General features: G+C 38.2%; 2 long non-coding RNA genes across 2 annotated transcripts; both read right to left on the reverse strand.

Moving 5' to 3' along the window:
* Positions 1–5,116: 5,116 nt before the first annotated feature.
* On the reverse strand, positions 5,117–5,621 carry LOC140006262 (uncharacterized). The gene is made up of 2 exons (XR_011813904.1): positions 5,322–5,621; positions 5,117–5,281 (listed from the first exon to the last, which is right to left on the reverse strand). It is a non-coding gene; the product is annotated as an uncharacterized lncRNA (long non-coding RNA).
* Positions 5,622–11,267: 5,646 nt separating this feature from the next.
* On the reverse strand, positions 11,268–17,264 carry LOC140010112 (uncharacterized). The gene is made up of 2 exons (XR_011817374.1): positions 16,778–17,264; positions 11,268–16,685 (listed from the first exon to the last, which is right to left on the reverse strand). It is a non-coding gene; the product is annotated as an uncharacterized lncRNA (long non-coding RNA).
* Between the last annotated feature and the right edge of the window lie 3,473 nt (positions 17,265–20,737).

The raw sequence follows: 20,737 nt of genomic DNA on the forward strand, positions 1-20,737 counted from the left end.
GGTCAAATGGATCGAAAAATTGACTAAATCACCCTAAAAAAGGTAAATTGGTCAAATGAAATTGAACGAATCTGATGATTTGAATTTATTCAAAATTGATTGAATTGACCTAAAAATGGGTAAACTAATCAAATGAATTGAATGAAATTGGTGATCTTATTCAAAAATCGACTAGATTGCCCTAAAATGGATAAACTAGTCAAATGAATTCAAAATCAACTAGGTTGCCCTAAAAATGAACAAATTGATAAAATGGACTGGATGAAATTGATGAATCAAATGATCCAATGGACTGAATGGCTTGATGCATTAGTCTATGAGCCTTCTAAAATCAAATTTTGGCCTCAGTTTATTTATCGTCTCAATAACGAGGAATTGTTTTTGAATTTCTTCACATTAATGTCCTTTTTGCAAGGGATTTTTACCAATTTGATAAAATGGCCAAAAAGTGATTATTAGACGCTCATATTCCAAAGATCGCTCAAGGAAAATGATCGGATCCTACCTTACCTTGTGCACTACCCCTTTGGATGGTACAAAATGTAAACGTGCAAGTCTCCTTGGATTAAGTATCCGAGACACAAGGTGGTTTATTCATAGCACGGGATCGCCTAAATGGCATTCCCTTTCTAGGGTTTATGCATGATGCCATTTTATTAAAGCAGTAAAACATGCAATTTGAAATGAAATCATGACCTAAAAGGACCTTTTATACGCCAAGGTAGGCCTAGAATGATATGCAATTACTAATCTATGAATGTAATATACCAAAATCTTTAAACGTGCAATAGCCTATCTATAAGGATAGGTTCTAAAAGAAGGTCATGTCAGACCTCTTATTTGCTAGGGTTTGTGAATGCAATGGGGACACAAAACCAAGAAAAGTTAGCTCAGCCGGATAAATACACATAACACATCGTAGCAACGAAATCAACACAAAGAAATAAATCAATAAAAAGGAGAAAGGGATTGGACCCCTCCCCTCGTGAATAATGTCCCTAATAAGGCAAGGCAGACTCTACCCTAGGCAAGCTATCATGGATGCATGAGGTATTGGCTCACTAATGCATCTAGACTCGATAGGTTTTAGGTCCCCGAGCCTTCAGACTTGGAAACCAAGGGTCATCAATCCCAAGGTTCTTTGTCTGTGGCTCGAGCGATTCCCTAGACATTGCTACGCACACATCGTGTCACGGCTACATGTCATGAGTGAATCTATCAAAAATCCTCAACTTTCGACTAAAAGCTAAAGGCTATGAACCCAAAGCTTAAAATGGAAGATTGAGTGACCCCTCGGATCATGCTACGCACACATCGTGTCGTGCTCACACGTCCAAGTGAGTCGCCTAAAATCCTAATAAGGTGGAGTGGCGTGACAAGCCACTAAAAGAAAAATAAATTAAATGTGAAAAATTAAAGCGTATGCACGTATGCTAGTGCTCGTTTGGAGGGAAGGGATCAAGAACCAACGCGAGGCTCTAGGGTAATGTCCCCCCACCCAAATGCAATGCAAAGCGTGAGATAAAACAAGTACAACATACATCCAAACAACCAATCATACATACGCAAGTGAGGGAATAGTTTGATACGCGCGCGAGGCAAAAGGCCCTAAAATGGAAAATGCAACCCTAATATCCAAATGCTATACATAAAAAGGGTAGAAAAAGGAAAAGAATAGCTAAATCGAATGCTTGGACCCACTTAGGAAGTCCCCAGTGGAGTCGCCAACTGTCGCGCTCCACTTTTTGAATGTGTGAAAGTAGTGTGTGGAATATGTATGTGAATGTGTGTGAAAATGAAAATAAAAGGCCGTGGGACTTGAAAATGCGACGATTTGGCCAAACAGAGTTCAAAAAGGGTTTATTGCATGGAAAATGGAGTCCCCACTTGGTATAGAGTTAGGGTGTACCAAGTCACCCAAAAAAATGAATTTTTTGAAAAGCAAAGTAAACAAACCCCTTTTTAAGAACTTTTAGGTCTACGTAACCAAAAAAAGGGATCGGGGGTCACATTTGATAAGGGAGAAGGCAAAGGCAAAGCCTAAGGCACTCCCTTAACCTAGCCAAGGCTAGTTGCGCGATTTAGCCCCACATTTCCTAATTCTTCTACCCAAAATATGCGTTGCATGTTGGATATGACTAATGGATATGGCAAGGAAATGCAATCCTAAATCTAAAATGTCTCTTACGAGACTTTTTGGTCCCAACCACATGAGTTGTGGTGGCCAATAAGGAAAGTCCTCATAGAGGTCGCGAATGATGCAAATGAAGACTCAAATATGAGTGCAAGTGTGAAAATGTAAGAAAACGTGCATGTGTGCGAATGTAAGACAAGTGCATGTGTGCAAACTGGGAAAATAAAAGTGTTTGTGTGCAAATGGATGAAACTATGATAGTAGATACATATAAGTGCAATTGGGTGCAATTTGTGAGGCAGGAAAACAAATGACAAGAAAAAAAATGTGTGAACATGGCATTTGTATTGAGAAGGATATAAGTAGTGAGAAAATGTGGATAAGAGGGTGAGGGAGTGACATGATGAGAGTGTATGAACCTATAGGAATGCATCAAGTCGGGTACGGGAATGACTCCTAACTTCATGACTTTAATTTTCCCTTTGATTAGAAGGAAGAACTAGCGTGCTAAGGCTATTTTGTAGCCACACTCGCTCGTTTCCCTTACCTAAAGGGGACTCTCAAGCAAATATACCCTATAACTAGCATGAGGATGCAAAAACCTAAAATGAAAGGGAAAGGGTTGGAGGGGCATGCCAAATGCTAGAAAACTAAGAAAAATGCATGAAATGTAGTGAGACATGCAAGTATGTACTAGCGAGGGAGATCCCTAAGGGTCTAGCATTGGACTAGCCCATATCTATGAATTCCTACTAGCGTTGGACTAGTGGAAAACGGGACAATGAGCAACAACCAGCGTTGGACTAGTGTGGTGACGTGCATTCATCCATCATATTCATCTATGACTATAGAAAGCAAGTAGACATGTCAATCACATATAAATACATAGCACATGACACTTAGCATGCTCGACTAGATGCAAGAGCCTAATAAAGCAAATTAACATGTAGCAACAAAGGCAAGCAATCAAGCTAATGAACCTATTACATTTGCTAACTAAAACAAAAGGGGAATGGGGAAAATGGACAAAAATGCTCTCCAAGCCCTATCTATTACAAGCCAAGAGGTGTACACATACCCCATAAATAAATAAAAGGATGACTTAAGCAAAAGTGAATGAAAATGAAATAAATGATGGGAATTAAGGAAAAGCAAGGAAAGCAAAGTAGGCATGCAATTCTCACTTAGCACGTTGGATCACATAGGGGAGAGACAAAAAAGAAAAAAGAAGTTATACCTCCCTTGAAATGGAGCTCTAATGGGGTGAAGTCACTTATTTATCCTCCAAAATAAAAGAAAAGGTCAAGGCATCATTTTAATTGAGAAAATTAAAGAAAGTATGCAAACACAAGCTCACTTAGTCTGAAAGCCCTTAAAATTATGAATTAAAAGCAATTTAAACAAAGCAAGGTGGCTAATTGAAGCAAACAAGTAATGAAGTTGCAAAAATTAAAACTACCAAGGACCAAATTGAGGAGATTATTCAATTGATTGGGTCATAGTAGAACAAGGGGCAACTTGGGGGGCCAAAGTGTAATTTCAGAAAGCTACTTCATGCATGCAACGATAACTGAAGCCTTCATTACTTCTGCAATTTTCATACGAAGCTCCCTGTCGCTCTAAGCTTACAAGATGCAGAAAACAGCCATGAACATCCATGCAAACTTGTCAACTAATCCCACAAAACTTAATCCAACAAAATCATGCAATGACACACGGTCAAGGATTCAAAATCCTTCCTCCCCAATAGATTCATAAGGAAAGGAAGACATCTTTTGTTGCCTCTGCTAGGTTCTCGGATATAATCCAAACACAACTAGTAGCTCAACCAATGACTTGGATCAAAACCATGGGATTACCAAGTATTCTTTCCATTTTTCAACATAAAAATCTTTGAATTAAACACAAAAAACTCAGAACAGAGCATGCAAATCTGGTTCGAAGGAGATTTCATTCTTTGGCAGCTAATGAAGTTTTGTTTTTCTGCAAATTCCAGCTTTCAAATAAGCTCAGGTGCATCGACCTCGATCCATTGCTACCGTTAACCAAAACATTTACCCATTTCCAACACCGTAAAGAGGACAACTAGCTTATGAAAAACGCAGCCAAAGTAAAAAAGAGGAGGAAACTTGTGGAGGGAAAGTGCAGTTTCTTTTTGAAAGCCTTCAGTGCATGCAGGTCATGTAAGAAAAGCTTTCTTGCAACAAGTCCACTCCAACCGTGGCTTTCTTCCATTTCATTATTGAAGGCAAGTCTGATGAATATCCGGATTTTTAAGCAAAACAAGTAAACACAGCAAGTCCTAATCACCCATTCAAACGAGCATTCCATTTTGTTTGCCGCAAAAATCAAAGCTGGGAGTCTGAGTTTACCAATCAGCAAGAGAAAAGAAAGGAAAAAAAAGTGCAGCGTGGGATGCAACAAATTGCATGCATTAGGAAAACATTACGAGCATCAGCAACTCTTAACTACTTGAGTGTTGGCACCACAGCAACGAAAGAAAGGAATCTGATGACAGCATGCATGCAAACTACACAAAAGAGCTGTTCTGCAATTTTTCAGCCGCAGCTTTTCTTTCCAGTTTATCATGCAAACATGTTCGCCAAATGTCAGGATTTTACTATCAATCATTGACCAAACATGCAAGTTCATTGCAGGATTGAAACAGAGAAAATGAGACTGACCAGCGAAGATGAAGGTAAACGACAAAACAGTAATAGAAGGAAAGGGAAGAAGTGCCGCAAGTTTCTGCAATTTTTCTATTTGAGCAATCATGATTAACGTTATCCATTCTGTCCTAAACAAGGTAGTTTATGTAATCAAACCATTCTAGTGAGGCAGACAAACGTGACCCAGAGATGGCAAATAAAAATCCCAGAAAGCTTAAGTAAAAATGACAACTTCAGCAAGTCAAAAAAACGAGAACTGCTGCAACAAGCTGAAAGTTTCAAACTTGCTGCAATTTTCTTTGCAACGAACTCATGCGATGAAACGACATGCTGTAAATCCATGCTAAGACCATCATTTTCACAGCAAACACCGTATTTGACCTCAGACTCAAGAAATGAATCACGACCAAATAGATTTCAAGTTACAACATGGCTGAAAAGCCCGTAAGCAGCGCAGGATTCCACTGTCTTCCTTAATCTGATGAGATGTGAGTGGAAAATAAACAAAAAGGGATTACCTTTAACACCCGGAAACGCTAGTGAAACGTGAAGAATTCGAGGATGGCAAGATTCGAATCTCAGTGAAAAAACGCTAGCTTGATATTCTGATTCTGGATTTCTTCTTCTGCCCTTGGTTCCCTTCGTCTGAAACCCCTTTCTTTCTGCTTTCTCTCTCTCTTCGAACTCCCAAAATCTCCCTTGCCGCTCCTTTTTTCAGCCGCCAACTTTCACTCTTCTCTTTCGAACCCCAAACCCCTGGCTCTCCTGGTTTCTTCTCGCTCCCCAGATCTCTCAGCTGTTGTTTCTTTTCTCCTCTCTCTCTCAGACTTTAGCCCAGATTTCTCTCCATTTTTTCCAGTCTGCCTATTTTCTTATGCCCCCCCCCCCGCCAATCTTCTTTCTCTCTCTCATTTTCTAGCTCTCTCCCGATCCTTTTCCTGCGGCTACTGTCAAATGCCATCCCCCTTCATCCCACGGCTCTCCTTTACTGCCTCTCCTCTTTTCCATTTTAGCCTTACACCTTGCATGGAAGCTTCCCCCATTTAGCCAGGTGTCTTGCCACCTGGAACCACCAGCCTTCTCCTCTAAAATTGCAGCCAAAAGGCTGCCCGAGCCCTTCCTTGCAAGCTGCGAAAATACGCAGCTTGCATGTCGCGGCCCTTTTTTTTTATTAAGAAATTTAACAAAATTGATAATAAAATTAAGTAAAAAAACAATAATTTAATTAACATCGGATAAGAATAAATAAACTAGAAATAATAAACAGCAAAGTTGCAATTTTTCATTTTTCTTTTCTTTTTCTTCATTTTTTTTCAATCAAATTAGTAGATAAAATAAATGCTCGTAAACTAATACAATAAGAGACATGAAACAGGAAACAACCAAAATAAACCTAAAATTGAAACAAATAAATCTAAAATTAAACTAATTTAAAAAAATAAAATTTGAAATCAAAAATTTGGTGTCTACAGTTTGCTCCTCTTTGTCTGAGTTTTGAAAAAACTTGAGACAAAGAAATAGAAACCAAATACTTACCTGCACACTTGTCGACTGTTCATTTGTTGAAATGAGGACTGGCCTTCTTTGATGAGACTGACTCGGACGAGAAATTTAAAATCGGGACTGACCCGAGACAGGAAATTAAAAATCGGGACTGACCCGAACAAGAAAATTTTAAAGCGGGACTGACCCGAACAAGGTTTAAAATCGTGGGACTGGCCCGAACAAAATGAAAATCATAGGACTGATCCGAACAAAATTTAAAATCATGGGACTGGCCCGAACAAGAGATTTAAAATCATGGGACTGACCCGAATAAAGTTAAAATCATGGGACTGACCCGAATCAAACTTAAAATCATGGGACTGACCCGAATAAAGTTTAAAATCATGGGACTGGCTCGAATAAAACTTAAAATCATGGGACTGACCCGAATAAAATTTAATAATCATGGGACTGGCCTGAATAAAACTTAAATCATGGGACTGACCCGAACAAAATTTAAAATCATGGGACTGGCCCGAGCAAGGGATTTAAAATCATGGGACTGACCCGAATAAAGTTAAAATCATGGGACTGACCCGAATAAAATTTAAAATCATGGGACTGACCCGAATAAAACTTAAAATCATGGGACTGACCCGAATAAAATTTAAAATCATGGTGCACACTAGTGGGACTGACCCACGGCTAGTGGCGATGCAAAAGAAAATGCTCACTAGTGGGACTGACCCAACGGCTAGTAGCGGTGTAAAATGAAATGCGCACTAGTGGGACTGACCCAACGGCTAGCGGCGGTGTAAGAGAAAATGCTCACTAGTGGGATTGACCCAACGGCTAGCGGCGAAATAAAAGAAATGCGAACTAGTGGGACTGACCCAACGGCTAGTGGAAATGCAAATGAAAGGCACGCTAGTGGGACTGACCCAACGGCTAGCGGCAAGATAAAAGAAATGCACACTAGTGGGACTGACCCAACAGCTAGTGGCAGTGCAAATGAAAGGTACGCTAGTGGGACTGACCCAACGGCTAACGGCAAGATAAAAGAAATGCACACTAGTGGGGCTGACCCAACGGCTAGTGGCAATATAAGAAATGAACACTAGTGGGACTGACCCAACGGCTAGTGGCAGTGCAAAAATGAAATGCTGGCATGTATGAAGAAACTGTATAAGATTTGCTTGAAAAATTATCCAAAAATTTGCCCCAGTGCGATGAATTGGTCAGTGGGATAACACCCGAGCCTGCCTTTGACAAAGTGGTCAGTGGGATCAACACCCGAGCCTGCCGGAGATAAAACACACACGTTAGTGAGATGAACTCGATGCTAACGGTGGTGGAATGAAAACACACACGTTAGTGAGATAGACTCGATGCTAACGGTGGTGGAATGAAAACACACACGTTAGCGAGATACACTCGATGCTAACGGTGGTAGGATGAAAACGCACACGTTAGTGAGATAGACTCGATACTAACGGTGGTAGGATGAAAACGCACACGTTAGTGAGATAGACTCGATACTAACGGTGGTAGGATGTCAGTGAATTAAATGTGATTGTCAAGAAAGGGAAATGGAAGGGTGCGCGGCGAACGCTGAAATTTCATCAACAAGAAATTGAAATTTGTCAAGGAACAAGAAATTAATTTCAAGTTTGATTTTTGAGAATTTTCGAGAATAATTTGCCCCAGTTTCCACCAATTATTGCGCAACTGATCAATTGATTTGCATTATGGCGTGGTTGCTTCTCCTTGAGGTCTTGATTCGTAAGATTTTGACTTACGCTCCTTCGTCGATTTCAGCCATGGACACCTGCACAGGGGCTTACCAAAGTAAAACATGCCCTTAAATTATTTTTAAAAAATTAATGCAACTACTACCCATGGAAAGAGTAGCGTGATTGATTTGAAAATCTTGCTTAAATCTTTGACGAAATCCTCAAATGGACTATAAAAATTTGCCCCAGTGTGGGCTTATTTTGCGAAATTTTGCAAATAAAAATTTTGCCCCAGTGTGGGCCCATTTGATTGCAAAAAATTGGTTTGGATGTCTCTCCATTTATTTGAACCAAGAGAAATCGCACTTTCCAAAGCTTAGAAAGTAATCATATATACAACGTGAGGAAATTTGAACGTTGAGTTTGAACTCATGCCGAAATTTCAAGATGAATTTCTCAAAATAATGCCAAATTACAAAAGATTTCTTCATCACTTTTAGCATCGGTGCTCAGGGTAACGGATCACCATTTCTTGTTGGCTCATCTTTCAGGGCCAATCGAGTGGGGTGTTATTTCTGATTTGGAAATGGCTAAAGGAAATGGGAGGTCAAGATTTGTCTTATTTTTGTGCCCAAATTGTGTGTAGTCCTTTCAATACCACATCTTAGTGAAAGCAAAGAGTTTGTCACCCTTATTTCTTAGGAAAACCTAGTCAACATATAAGCCTTATAAGCTTGCAACAATACGGGTAGAAACGATAGATAAACATGTGAAAACTGGTTATACCCTTATGATCATGAGTGATTGATGGATTTCTTATGAGCATAATCCTCACTTTGGGTTGTCATGAAGGAATAAGTCAACGATGGACTTTATTAGCTCGTAATTTGGCTTGAAAACGATAGCTAAAGAATAAAACTTTCAAGAACATTGCACCGAAGATCGCATTTTTCCAAAATTGCCCCTATTTTGAACTCAAAGATCTCAGACTTTGTTTGCATTTTTCTCATCATTCACCAGGGGTTTCAGAGTCGATTTTTGCATTTTCTTTTCTTGCTTTGTTTTTTCGCTTTCCTTTTCTTTTCCTCGACCTGGTGGGTTTTCTCATGGTGAGTAGCGTCAGCCCCATACCCAAGCAATTCAGAAATACAGCTAAAATTTTCCGGCATCAGAAATTTTCTTGACAGGGCCATTGCAAAGAACAGAAGTCAGGACTTTCGGTTTTTGTAATGGGGTCAGGTGGGGTGCTTAGAAAAGTTAAGGTTTGAAGGCAGATTTCAAAAGTGGTTTAAGTAATCTGAGATCGCATTGTTGCGCCAACCCTATTTTAGGGTTAGATCAAAACTTGCCCCAATTTATTCTCAATTGAGGCTCTTTCAGTTTCATTTTCTTTCTTCTTTTGACTTTTCGGCCTTTTGCCATTCTTTGAAATTTGCCCCAGTTTATTTTTGAACTGAGGTTCTCTTTTCTTCTTTTGTTTTTGATTTTGTTGCATTATCACTTTTCACTTCTTGAAATTTTTTCTTTTCTAACTCAAACTTGCCCCAGTGTGGGGTTTGCGATTCTCAGGGGTTGCCAAATGAAGTATTTTATTCTGAAGGCTCAAAAGGGATAACTAGGGATAGAATGTTTGATCGGAAAAGAAGAGGGCCTGACTTGTATTCCGTTCCTTACAATAACTCTGAAAGGAAACTTACATTAATGCGAAATTTCTTGCATGCATCTGAATTAATTGACTGAGGAAGACTCTTGCTCGTTCATATCTATGAAACATAAGTGATCCGCCGGACAGAACTTGTCCTTTTTCCTTTTTCTCTTTTCTTTTCTTTTCAAAATTGAAACCCAAGTAGAATCAAATTTCTCCAATTCGCAGTTCCCTTTCCCCTTTTCCCTTTTTTTTTTCAAAATTCCCCAATGTGGGGTGCGATCATATGTGCACTCGAAAAGAACCACCAATTTTAGCTCAAATGAGGATGTAAGGGATGATCAGTGTTTAGGTTGTAGAAACGACGGCCAAAGCATCATTCTTACACCTCATGACAAACAAAGTAACGAAATGGTTATTGAAAATCCATTCCCCTTTTTGATATTTGAAAATTTTTCAATGTAGGGCATTGATTATTAAAGCTCTTATTTGAAACGAAAATTTTCTTGTAAAGGCTCAAATGGGAGAGCGAATGATAAAATCTGTATAGATAGAGAAACGAATGCTCAAAGTATCCCTCCAAATTTTCAAAACAAACAAGAATAATACACATTTTTGCTTTCACTTAGATGTGAATTGCATCTGGTCAAACCAATGGGCATTTTTCTAAGCAAAGTTCGCTCCAATTTGCAATTTATCAATCAATGTGATTGATGTTATTTTGGGGTTAAGTAAAGGAGAAAAGGTATCTCATGGGCCTTTTGAGTGACCTCTTTTAATTTTTGAGCACTCTTATTGTATAGCTCAGATCACCAATCTAGTGTACACAAGGATTTCAGAAAGCATACACTTGCGAACTTTCAGGCTGGAGGTTGAAAAAACTCTCAATTCGGTCTTATTTCTTAAAATTCATCATGAAATCTCTTAATGAGCTCAATAAAGAATGAAATGTACACGAGTATCACACAAAACAAATCATTGTCTTAACAAAAGCTTCATTATTGCCAATGTTTGAAAATTTTAAAAGCAATTCTACGAAGTTCCTTTGCACATGTATACACATTCTCTCTCTTAATATCCCCTTTTTCTTTGAGCAATGAAATCCCTTAGATGTTTTGCACGAGCGCTTTCAGATGAATTTTCGAATTCACATTGTAGGGCCTGCCTAAGAATCAAGTAATACTTGTAATTTTCAAACTTTATCAGATCAAAATCGTTATCAGATATAGAAAGGTATTTTCCCCTTATTGAAATATTTTCATGAATGCAAGGGGGAGGGGAAAAACAAAAAGAAAAATACCCAGAGTTAGTAATCAAGACTATAAAATCGGTATGCATGCCCTATGGGGGAACCCTTTTTATGTCAAGGGTAGGCCTAGCATGAAGATGCAATCCTCTAGGGTAGGCACCGTACCCTACCTGATGAATCCGATCAATTGATTGAGTGAAAAACGATTTGAAAATTTTGGCCAATTTGGAGTGAGAAGAAACATTCGTCCTAAAAAATGAGGACAAAGTCCGAATGAATTGCTTATTTTGATCGACGCATGATGTGTCAAAAGGGGTAAAATGGTCAAATTCATTGAATGAAATTTGATTATTTATTGAAAATTGAATGGATAACCCTGAAAAATGGATTAACTAATCAAATGAATTGAATGAAATCAATTGATCAAGCGGATCGAGTGAAATGATGATTTATTCAAAATCGACCGAATTGCCCTAAAATAGGTAAACTGGTCAAATGGATCGAAAAATTGACTAAATCACCCTAAAAAAGGTAAATTGGTCAAATGAAATTGAACGAATCTGATGATTTGAATTTATTCAAAATTGATTGAATTGACCTAAAAATGGGTAAACTAATCAAATGAATTGAATGAAATTGGTGATCTTATTCAAAAATCGACTAGATTGCCCTAAAATGGATAAACTAGTCAAATGAATTCAAAATCAACTAGGTTGCCCTAAAAATGAACAAATTGATAAAATGGACTGGATGAAATTGATGAATCAAATGATCCAATGGACTGAATGGCTTGATGCATTAGTCTATGAGCCTTCTAAAATCAAATTTTGGCCTCAGTTTATTTATCGTCTCAATAACGAGGAATTGTTTTTGAATTTCTTCACATTAATGTCCTTTTTGCAAGGGATTTTTACCAATTTGATAAAATGGCCAAAAAGTGATTATTAGACGCTCATATTCCAAAGATCGCTCAAGGAAAATGATCGGATCCTACCTTACCTTGTGCACTACCCCTTTGGATGGTACAAAATGTAAACGTGCAAGTCTCCTTGGATTAAGTATCCGAGACACAAGGTGGTTTATTCATAGCACGGGATCGCCTAAATGGCATTCCCTTTCTAGGGTTTATGCATGATGCCATTTTATTAAAGCAGTAAAACATGCAATTTGAAATGAAATCATGACCTAAAAGGACCTTTTATACGCCAAGGTAGGCCTAGAATGATATGCAATTACTAATCTATGAATGTAATATACCAAAATCTTTAAACGTGCAATAGCCTATCTATAAGGATAGGTTCTAAAAGAAGGTCATGTCAGACCTCTTATTTGCTAGGGTTTGTGAATGCAATGGGGACACAAAACCAAGAAAAGTTAGCTCAGCCGGATAAATACACATAACACATCGTAGCAACGAAATCAACACAAAGAAATAAATCAATAAAAAGGAGAAAGGGATTGGACCCCTCCCCTCGTGAATAATGTCCCTAATAAGGCAAGGCAGACTCTACCCTAGGCAAGCTATCATGGATGCATGAGGTATTGGCTCACTAATGCATCTAGACTCGATAGGTTTTAGGTCCCCGAGCCTTCAGACTTGGAAACCAAGGGTCATCAATCCCAAGGTTCTTTGTCTGTGGCTCGAGCGATTCCCTAGACATTGCTACGCACACATCGTGTCACGGCTACATGTCATGAGTGAATCTATCAAAAATCCTCAACTTTCGACTAAAAGCTAAAGGCTATGAACCCAAAGCTTAAAATGGAAGATTGAGTGACCCCTCGGATCATGCTACGCACACATCGTGTCGTGCTCACACGTCCAAGTGAGTCGCCTAAAATCCTAATAAGGTGGAGTGGCGTGACAAGCCACTAAAAGAAAAATAAATTAAATGTGAAAAATTAAAGCGTATGCACGTATGCTAGTGCTCGTTTGGAGGGAAGGGATCAAGAACCAACGCGAGGCTCTAGGGTAATGTCCCCCCACCCAAATGCAATGCAAAGCGTGAGATAAAACAAGTACAACATACATCCAAACAACCAATCATACATACGCAAGTGAGGGAATAGTTTGATACGCGCGCGAGGCAAAAGGCCCTAAAATGGAAAATGCAACCCTAATATCCAAATGCTATACATAAAAAGGGTAGAAAAAGGAAAAGAATAGCTAAATCGAATGCTTGGACCCACTTAGGAAGTCCCCAGTGGAGTCGCCAACTGTCGCGCTCCACTTTTTGAATGTGTGAAAGTAGTGTGTGGAATATGTATGTGAATGTGTGTGAAAATGAAAATAAAAGGCCGTGGGACTTGAAAATGCGACGATTTGGCCAAACAGAGTTCAAAAAGGGTTTATTGCATGGAAAATGGAGTCCCCACTTGGTATAGAGTTAGGGTGTACCAAGTCACCCAAAAAAATGAATTTTTTGAAAAGCAAAGTAAACAAACCCCTTTTTAAGAACTTTTAGGTCTACGTAACCAAAAAAAGGGATCGGGGGTCACATTTGATAAGGGAGAAGGCAAAGGCAAAGCCTAAGGCACTCCCTTAACCTAGCCAAGGCTAGTTGCGCGATTTAGCCCCACATTTCCTAATTCTTCTACCCAAAATATGCGTTGCATGTTGGATATGACTAATGGATATGGCAAGGAAATGCAATCCTAAATCTAAAATGTCTCTTACGAGACTTTTTGGTCCCAACCACATGAGTTGTGGTGGCCAATAAGGAAAGTCCTCATAGAGGTCGCGAATGATGCAAATGAAGACTCAAATATGAGTGCAAGTGTGAAAATGTAAGAAAACGTGCATGTGTGCGAATGTAAGACAAGTGCATGTGTGCAAACTGGGAAAATAAAAGTGTTTGTGTGCAAATGGATGAAACTATGATAGTAGATACATATAAGTGCAATTGGGTGCAATTTGTGAGGCAGGAAAACAAATGACAAGAAAAAAAATGTGTGAACATGGCATTTGTATTGAGAAGGATATAAGTAGTGAGAAAATGTGGATAAGAGGGTGAGGGAGTGACATGATGAGAGTGTATGAACCTATAGGAATGCATCAAGTCGGGTACGGGAATGACTCCTAACTTCATGACTTTAATTTTCCCTTTGATTAGAAGGAAGAACTAGCGTGCTAAGGCTATTTTGTAGCCACACTCGCTCGTTTCCCTTACCTAAAGGGGACTCTCAAGCAAATATACCCTATAACTAGCATGAGGATGCAAAAACCTAAAATGAAAGGGAAAGGGTTGGAGGGGCATGCCAAATGCTAGAAAACTAAGAAAAATGCATGAAATGTAGTGAGACATGCAAGTATGTACTAGCGAGGGAGATCCCTAAGGGTCTAGCATTGGACTAGCCCATATCTATGAATTCCTACTAGCGTTGGACTAGTGGAAAACGGGACAATGAGCAACAACCAGCGTTGGACTAGTGTGGTGACGTGCATTCATCCATCATATTCATCTATGACTATAGAAAGCAAGTAGACATGTCAATCACATATAAATACATAGCACATGACACTTAGCATGCTCGACTAGATGCAAGAGCCTAATAAAGCAAATTAACATGTAGCAACAAAGGCAAGCAATCAAGCTAATGAACCTATTACATTTGCTAACTAAAACAAAAGGGGAATGGGGAAAATGGACAAAAATGCTCTCCAAGCCCTATCTATTACAAGCCAAGAGGTGTACACATACCCCATAAATAAATAAAAGGATGACTTAAGCAAAAGTGAATGAAAATGAAATAAATGATGGGAATTAAGGAAAAGCAAGGAAAGCAAAGTAGGCATGCAATTCTCACTTAGCACGTTGGATCACATAGGGGAGAGACAAAAAAGAAAAAAGAAGTTATACCTCCCTTGAAATGGAGCTCTAATGGGGTGAAGTCACTTATTTATCCTCCAAAATAAAAGAAAAGGTCAAGGCATCATTTTAATTGAGAAAATTAAAGAAAGTATGCAAACACAAGCTCACTTAGTCTGAAAGCCCTTAAAATTATGAATTAAAAGCAATTTAAACAAAGCAAGGTGGCTAATTGAAGCAAACAAGTAATGAAGTTGCAAAAATTAAAACTACCAAGGACCAAATTGAGGAGATTATTCAATTGATTGGGTCATAGTAGAACAAGGGGCAACTTGGGGGGCCAAAGTGTAATTTCAGAAAGCTACTTCATGCATGCAACGATAACTGAAGCCTTCATTACTTCTGCAATTTTCATACGAAGCTCCCTGTCGCTCTAAGCTTACAAGATGCAGAAAACAGCCATGAACATCCATGCAAACTTGTCAACTAATCCCACAAAACTTAATCCAACAAAATCATGCAATGACACACGGTCAAGGATTCAAAATCCTTCCTCCCCAATAGATTCATAAGGAAAGGAAGACATCTTTTGTTGCCTCTGCTAGGTTCTCGGATATAATCCAAACACAACTAGTAGCTCAACCAATGACTTGGATCAAAACCATGGGATTACCAAGTATTCTTTCCATTTTTCAACATAAAAATCTTTGAATTAAACACAAAAAACTCAGAACAGAGCATGCAAATCTGGTTCGAAGGAGATTTCATTCTTTGGCAGCTAATGAAGTTTTGTTTTTCTGCAAATTCCAGCTTTCAAATAAGCTCAGGTGCATCGACCTCGATCCATTGCTACCGTTAACCAAAACATTTACCCATTTCCAACACCGTAAAGAGGACAACTAGCTTATGAAAAACGCAGCCAAAGTAAAAAAGAGGAGGAAACTTGTGGAGGGAAAGTGCAGTTTCTTTTTGAAAGCCTTCAGTGCATGCAGGTCATGTAAGAAAAGCTTTCTTGCAACAAGTCCACTCCAACCGTGGCTTTCTTCCATTTCATTATTGAAGGCAAGTCTGATGAATATCCGGATTTTTAAGCAAAACAAGTAAACACAGCAAGTCCTAATCACCCATTCAAACGAGCATTCCATTTTGTTTGCCGCAAAAATCAAAGCTGGGAGTCTGAGTTTACCAATCAGCAAGAGAAAAGAAAGGAAAAAAAAGTGCAGCGTGGGATGCAACAAATTGCATGCATTAGGAAAACATTACGAGCATCAGCAACTCTTAACTACTTGAGTGTTGGCACCACAGCAACGAAAGAAAGGAATCTGATGACAGCATGCATGCAAACTACACAAAAGAGCTGTTCTGCAATTTTTCAGCCGCAGCTTTTCTTTCCAGTTTATCATGCAAACATGTTCGCCAAATGTCAGGATTTTACTATCAATCATTGACCAAACATGCAAGTTCATTGCAGGATTGAAACAGAGAAAATGAGACTGACCAGCGAAGATGAAGGTAAACGGCAAAACAGTAATAGAAGGAAAGGGAAGAAGTGCCGCAAGTTTCTGCAATTTTTCTATTTGAGCAATCATGATTAACGTTATCCATTCTGTCCTAAACAAGGTAGTTTATGTAATCAAACCATTCTAGTGAGGCAGACAAACGTGACCCAGAGATGGCAAATAAAAATCCCAGAAAGCTTAAGCAAAAATGACAACTTCAGCAAGTCAAAAAAACGAGAACTGCTGCAACAAGCTGAAAGTTTCAAACTTGCTGCAGTTTTCTTTGCAACGAACTCATGCGATGAAACGACATGCTGTAAATCCATGCTAAGACCATCATTTTCACAGCAAACACCGTATTTGACCTCAGACTCAAGAAATGAATCACGACCAAATAGATTTCAAGTTACAACATGGCTGAAAAGCCCGTAAGCAGCGCAGGATTCCACTGTCTTCCTTAATCTGATGAGATGTGAGTGGAAAATAAACAAAAAGGGATTACCTTTAACAACGGTGTTATATAAAGAGATTACCTTTAAACAAAAAGGGATTACCTTTAACACCCGGAAACGCTAGTGAAACGTGAAGAATTCGAGGATGGCAAGATTCGAATCTCAGTGAAAAAACGCTAGCTTGATATTCTGATTCTGGATTTCTTCTTCTGCCCTTGGTTCCCTTCGTCTGAAACCCCTTTCTTTCTGCTTTCTCTCTCTCTTCGAACTCCCAAAATCTCCCTTGCCGCTCCTTTTTTCAGCCGCCAACTTTCACTCTTCTTTTTCGAACCCCAAACCCCTGGCTCTCCTGGTTTCTTCTCGCTCCCCAGATCTCTCAGCTGTTGTTTCTTTTCTCCTCTCTCTCTCATACTTTAGCCCAGATTTCTCTCCCTTTTTTCCAGTCTGCCTATTTTCTTATGCCCCCCCCGCCAATCTTCTTTCTCTCTCTCGTTTTTTAGCTCTCTCCCGATCCTTTTCCTGCGGCTACTGTCAAATGCCACCCCCCTTCACACCAAACCCTTCATCCCACGGCTCTCCTTTGCTGCCTCTCCTCTTTTCCATTTTAGCCTTACACCTTGCATGGAAGCTTCCCCCATTTAGCCAGGTGTCTGGCCACCTGGAACCACCAGCCTTCTCCTCTAAAATTACAGCCAAAGGGCTGCCCGAGCCCTTCCTTGCAAGCTGCGAAAATACGCAGCTTGCTTGTCGTGGCCCTTTTTTTTTTTTATTAAGAAATTTAACAAAATTGATAATAAAATTAAGTAAAAAAATAATAATTTAATTAACATCGGATAAGAATAAATAAACTAGAAATAATAAATAGCAAAGTTGCAATTTTTCATTTTTCTTTTCTTTTTCTTCATTTTTTTTCAATCAAATTAGTAGATAAAATAAATGCTCGTAAACTAATACAATAAGAGACATGAAACAGGAAACAACCAAAATAAACCTAAAATTGAAACAAATAAATCTAAAATTAAACTAATTTAAAAAAATAAAATTCGAAATAAAAAATTTGGTGTCTACAGCACCTTGGGTATTATGTTGTTGTAATGGAAGAAAGCCAAGGGGAGCTGAAACGTTTAAACTGAGACACCCGTTTGAATATAATAATGGTCCTTAAAATGGATTTAATCTTTAGTTGTAGTGCAGGAAAGCCATAAAGAGTTGGCTCTTTATTCAAAAATGCATTTGAATATGATATTGTGCGATCACTAACATTTGTATTCAAGGAAAATGGGTACTCCGTTGTTATTATGGACAAAAGAGTTGAAAATTGGGGTTGTTTTAATAAAGTTAACGGGTTTATTTTTACTCCTTAGCCCATTATATTTATGTTAATTCCGTTTCACCCCAATGCATTTTCAGCTTGTGCAGTACGCTACATTTCCAATGTCCAAACCGCGGTTATAGGTCATCACTTCCTTTTCTAGAATTATTCCCTTTCGTCATCCGTACTTGTCAGGTTGCAACGTGGAGGCTTCTTTGCCATATTATTTGCTTTTCACACCTGTCTTCGAACTTTGTGAATACACTACAGAAATTACCTTGTTTAAAATACCATTTTTCTTTTTATGCTTAAATTTAACGGTACAAATTGTTCATGAGTTGATACGGTGAATTTTTCGAAATAATATTAATAAAAAAAAATTCTCACATATTGTCCGGTGGGCACATCTTGTTTTTTCATCAAGGCCACGAAATTTTTAGAGCCTCAAGCTCCACGTAGTGATATGGAATTCAGGCTCCTGTAAATGAAATGCACGGACTTGATGACCTACAAAATTTTTGTTGAAAACGTGTCAACTTTCAAGGACTTCATCTCTGACTAGATATTCCAGTGACTTCCTCAAACAAGGATTCGGGGGCACAGATGGGTGTTAGTGACAACTATTCAGAACGTAATGTTTTTTAAATATTTTATAATTCTATGTAAATTACCTGCAAAAATTCATAACAGACATATAATTATTATACATGAAATGCACTTGAACAGTACGTTACAATTTATTATACTCTTGTTGCAAACATGTACAAACAGTTAAGATATAGTTATAATTTATTTAAAAAGTGTTACCCTATTTTGGATGGTTGCTACTAACAACTATTCATGCCCTGCATCTCGCAAATTATGGGTAACTTATTAGAATATTGCTAAAAAAAGAAATCGGCAACCTAAGGAAAATGATGGGTCTTTTCTTCATCTAGAAGCAATGTTTTAAACTCTGTACTAACGATAGGATTGGTTGAAAGTCCAATTCTCAATTTATCGGTTCAACTGGTCGGATCACCGATCCTTTAATTATTAAAATATTAAACTTAAAAATGGTAATAGAAGCTCTTTTTCTCGCAGCATCATTTGAACGGCGACTTTGTTATGCTTTTCTTTCAACTTTTTATGCTTCTCCTTTATTTTTTTTCCTTTTTCCTTTTCTTTCTTTACTGATTGGTTTGATTTTGACAAAACCCAGAAAAACAAAATTACCATTATAAAAAATCTAGAAAATGTGGTTCATACACTAAAATAAGAAAAGTCCTTCATATCAACCACAAAAAATTCATCCAATGTCTCAAATATAACACTATAAAGGCGAATAATATTTTGAATTTAAGAACAAAACAAATTAAGGTACTACCAAAAAAATGGAATACAACCGAACATCTAAATGTTAAATACCGATGATAATCATTTTATGGTCCATCGTGATCTGCATTACCACTAGTAGGAGCTTTATGCTTAGATATTTTCAAATCCACATCTTTCTGAAATTTATCATTTAAAATGTAAAATAAAGAAATAGAAGAAGGAGGAATTACAGGATTGTGAGCAATAGTGAAGGGTGGTTTGAATAGTGAGTGGAGAAGGAGGCCTTAACAGTGTTCGAAGTACAGGAAAATAAAGGGTGGCAGTGGTGGAAATGGAGATTGGGGAAGAGTTGTGGGAAGACTATGGTTGTAAGTCCTTTTAATTGGCTGATTCTGGACATTTAGCCCATTGAACAGACACAAAAAAATCAATACAAGCAGAGCAAAAATCATTACTAGCCTCAGAGATGTTGTAGTGGCCCCAAAAATGACAACATTAGTAGCCCAAAGTCTTGTTCTCCCAAGAGCTGTTGTAGTGGCCCGAAGAATGACAACAATACTAGCCCATAGTCTTGGCTCCCAAGAAATGTTCCCAAAAAATGACAACATTAGTAGCCCAAACTCTTGGCAAAGCCCAATAGGGTAACATAAAATAAAAAATCCTATCGGATTGAATTATGCGGTTCTTTGGTAATTTGACCGATTTTGACCAATTTTTTATTTGATTCTGAGTTTGGCATTCAATCGAATTATGGTCAAATCGATTGATCTTATTCCATTTTAAAAACATTGCCTAGAAGTGCCGAAATGTTAATATTTTTAATTCTTGAAACTAAATGTGGCTCCCTATTTTATAAAAGAGCCCCTCATGCCCCTCCATGAGGGGCTCTTTTGCAAAATTACATGTGGGCCAGTTGTTGAAAAAAAAATTTTAAAAACGGGGACTGCATGTGTCACATGCGACCACTTGTTTGTTAAAAATAAATTTAACAAATGGGCTGCACGTGTTACGCTGGACCGAAATTTCATCATTAAAAAAAAAACACTCAAATTTCTTTATATGCAGCTAAGTATCGCACTCCATGATTGGAACAAATAATTGCAGTAAGGCATTAATTATATGTAATCAATCGCTCTAGTAAATGGATCAACTTGGTTACTTTCCTCTGTTTATTGTGATTATTTGTTCTCTTGCTTTTTGAATCACGGGAACACTAGAACAAATATAGATTAGCATATATGCTTTTCAAAATATAGAGAATGCACAATTCAATCTGGTAAAAACACAAAACAAAACAAAAATAGGAACTCTTTTCGTGGGCCTACAAACATATTCAAATTACCCTCCAACAATTTATTTAAGGGCAATTTTGTAAGGATACAAGAAATAAATATGGTGTGACTCTAATTCTGGGACAACGCAAAAAGTAAACT

This window comes from Coffea arabica, chromosome 1c (genome assembly GCF_036785885.1).
Source record: "Coffea arabica cultivar ET-39 chromosome 1c, Coffea Arabica ET-39 HiFi, whole genome shotgun sequence".
Classification (NCBI taxonomy): Eukaryota; Viridiplantae; Streptophyta; class Magnoliopsida; order Gentianales; family Rubiaceae; genus Coffea; species Coffea arabica.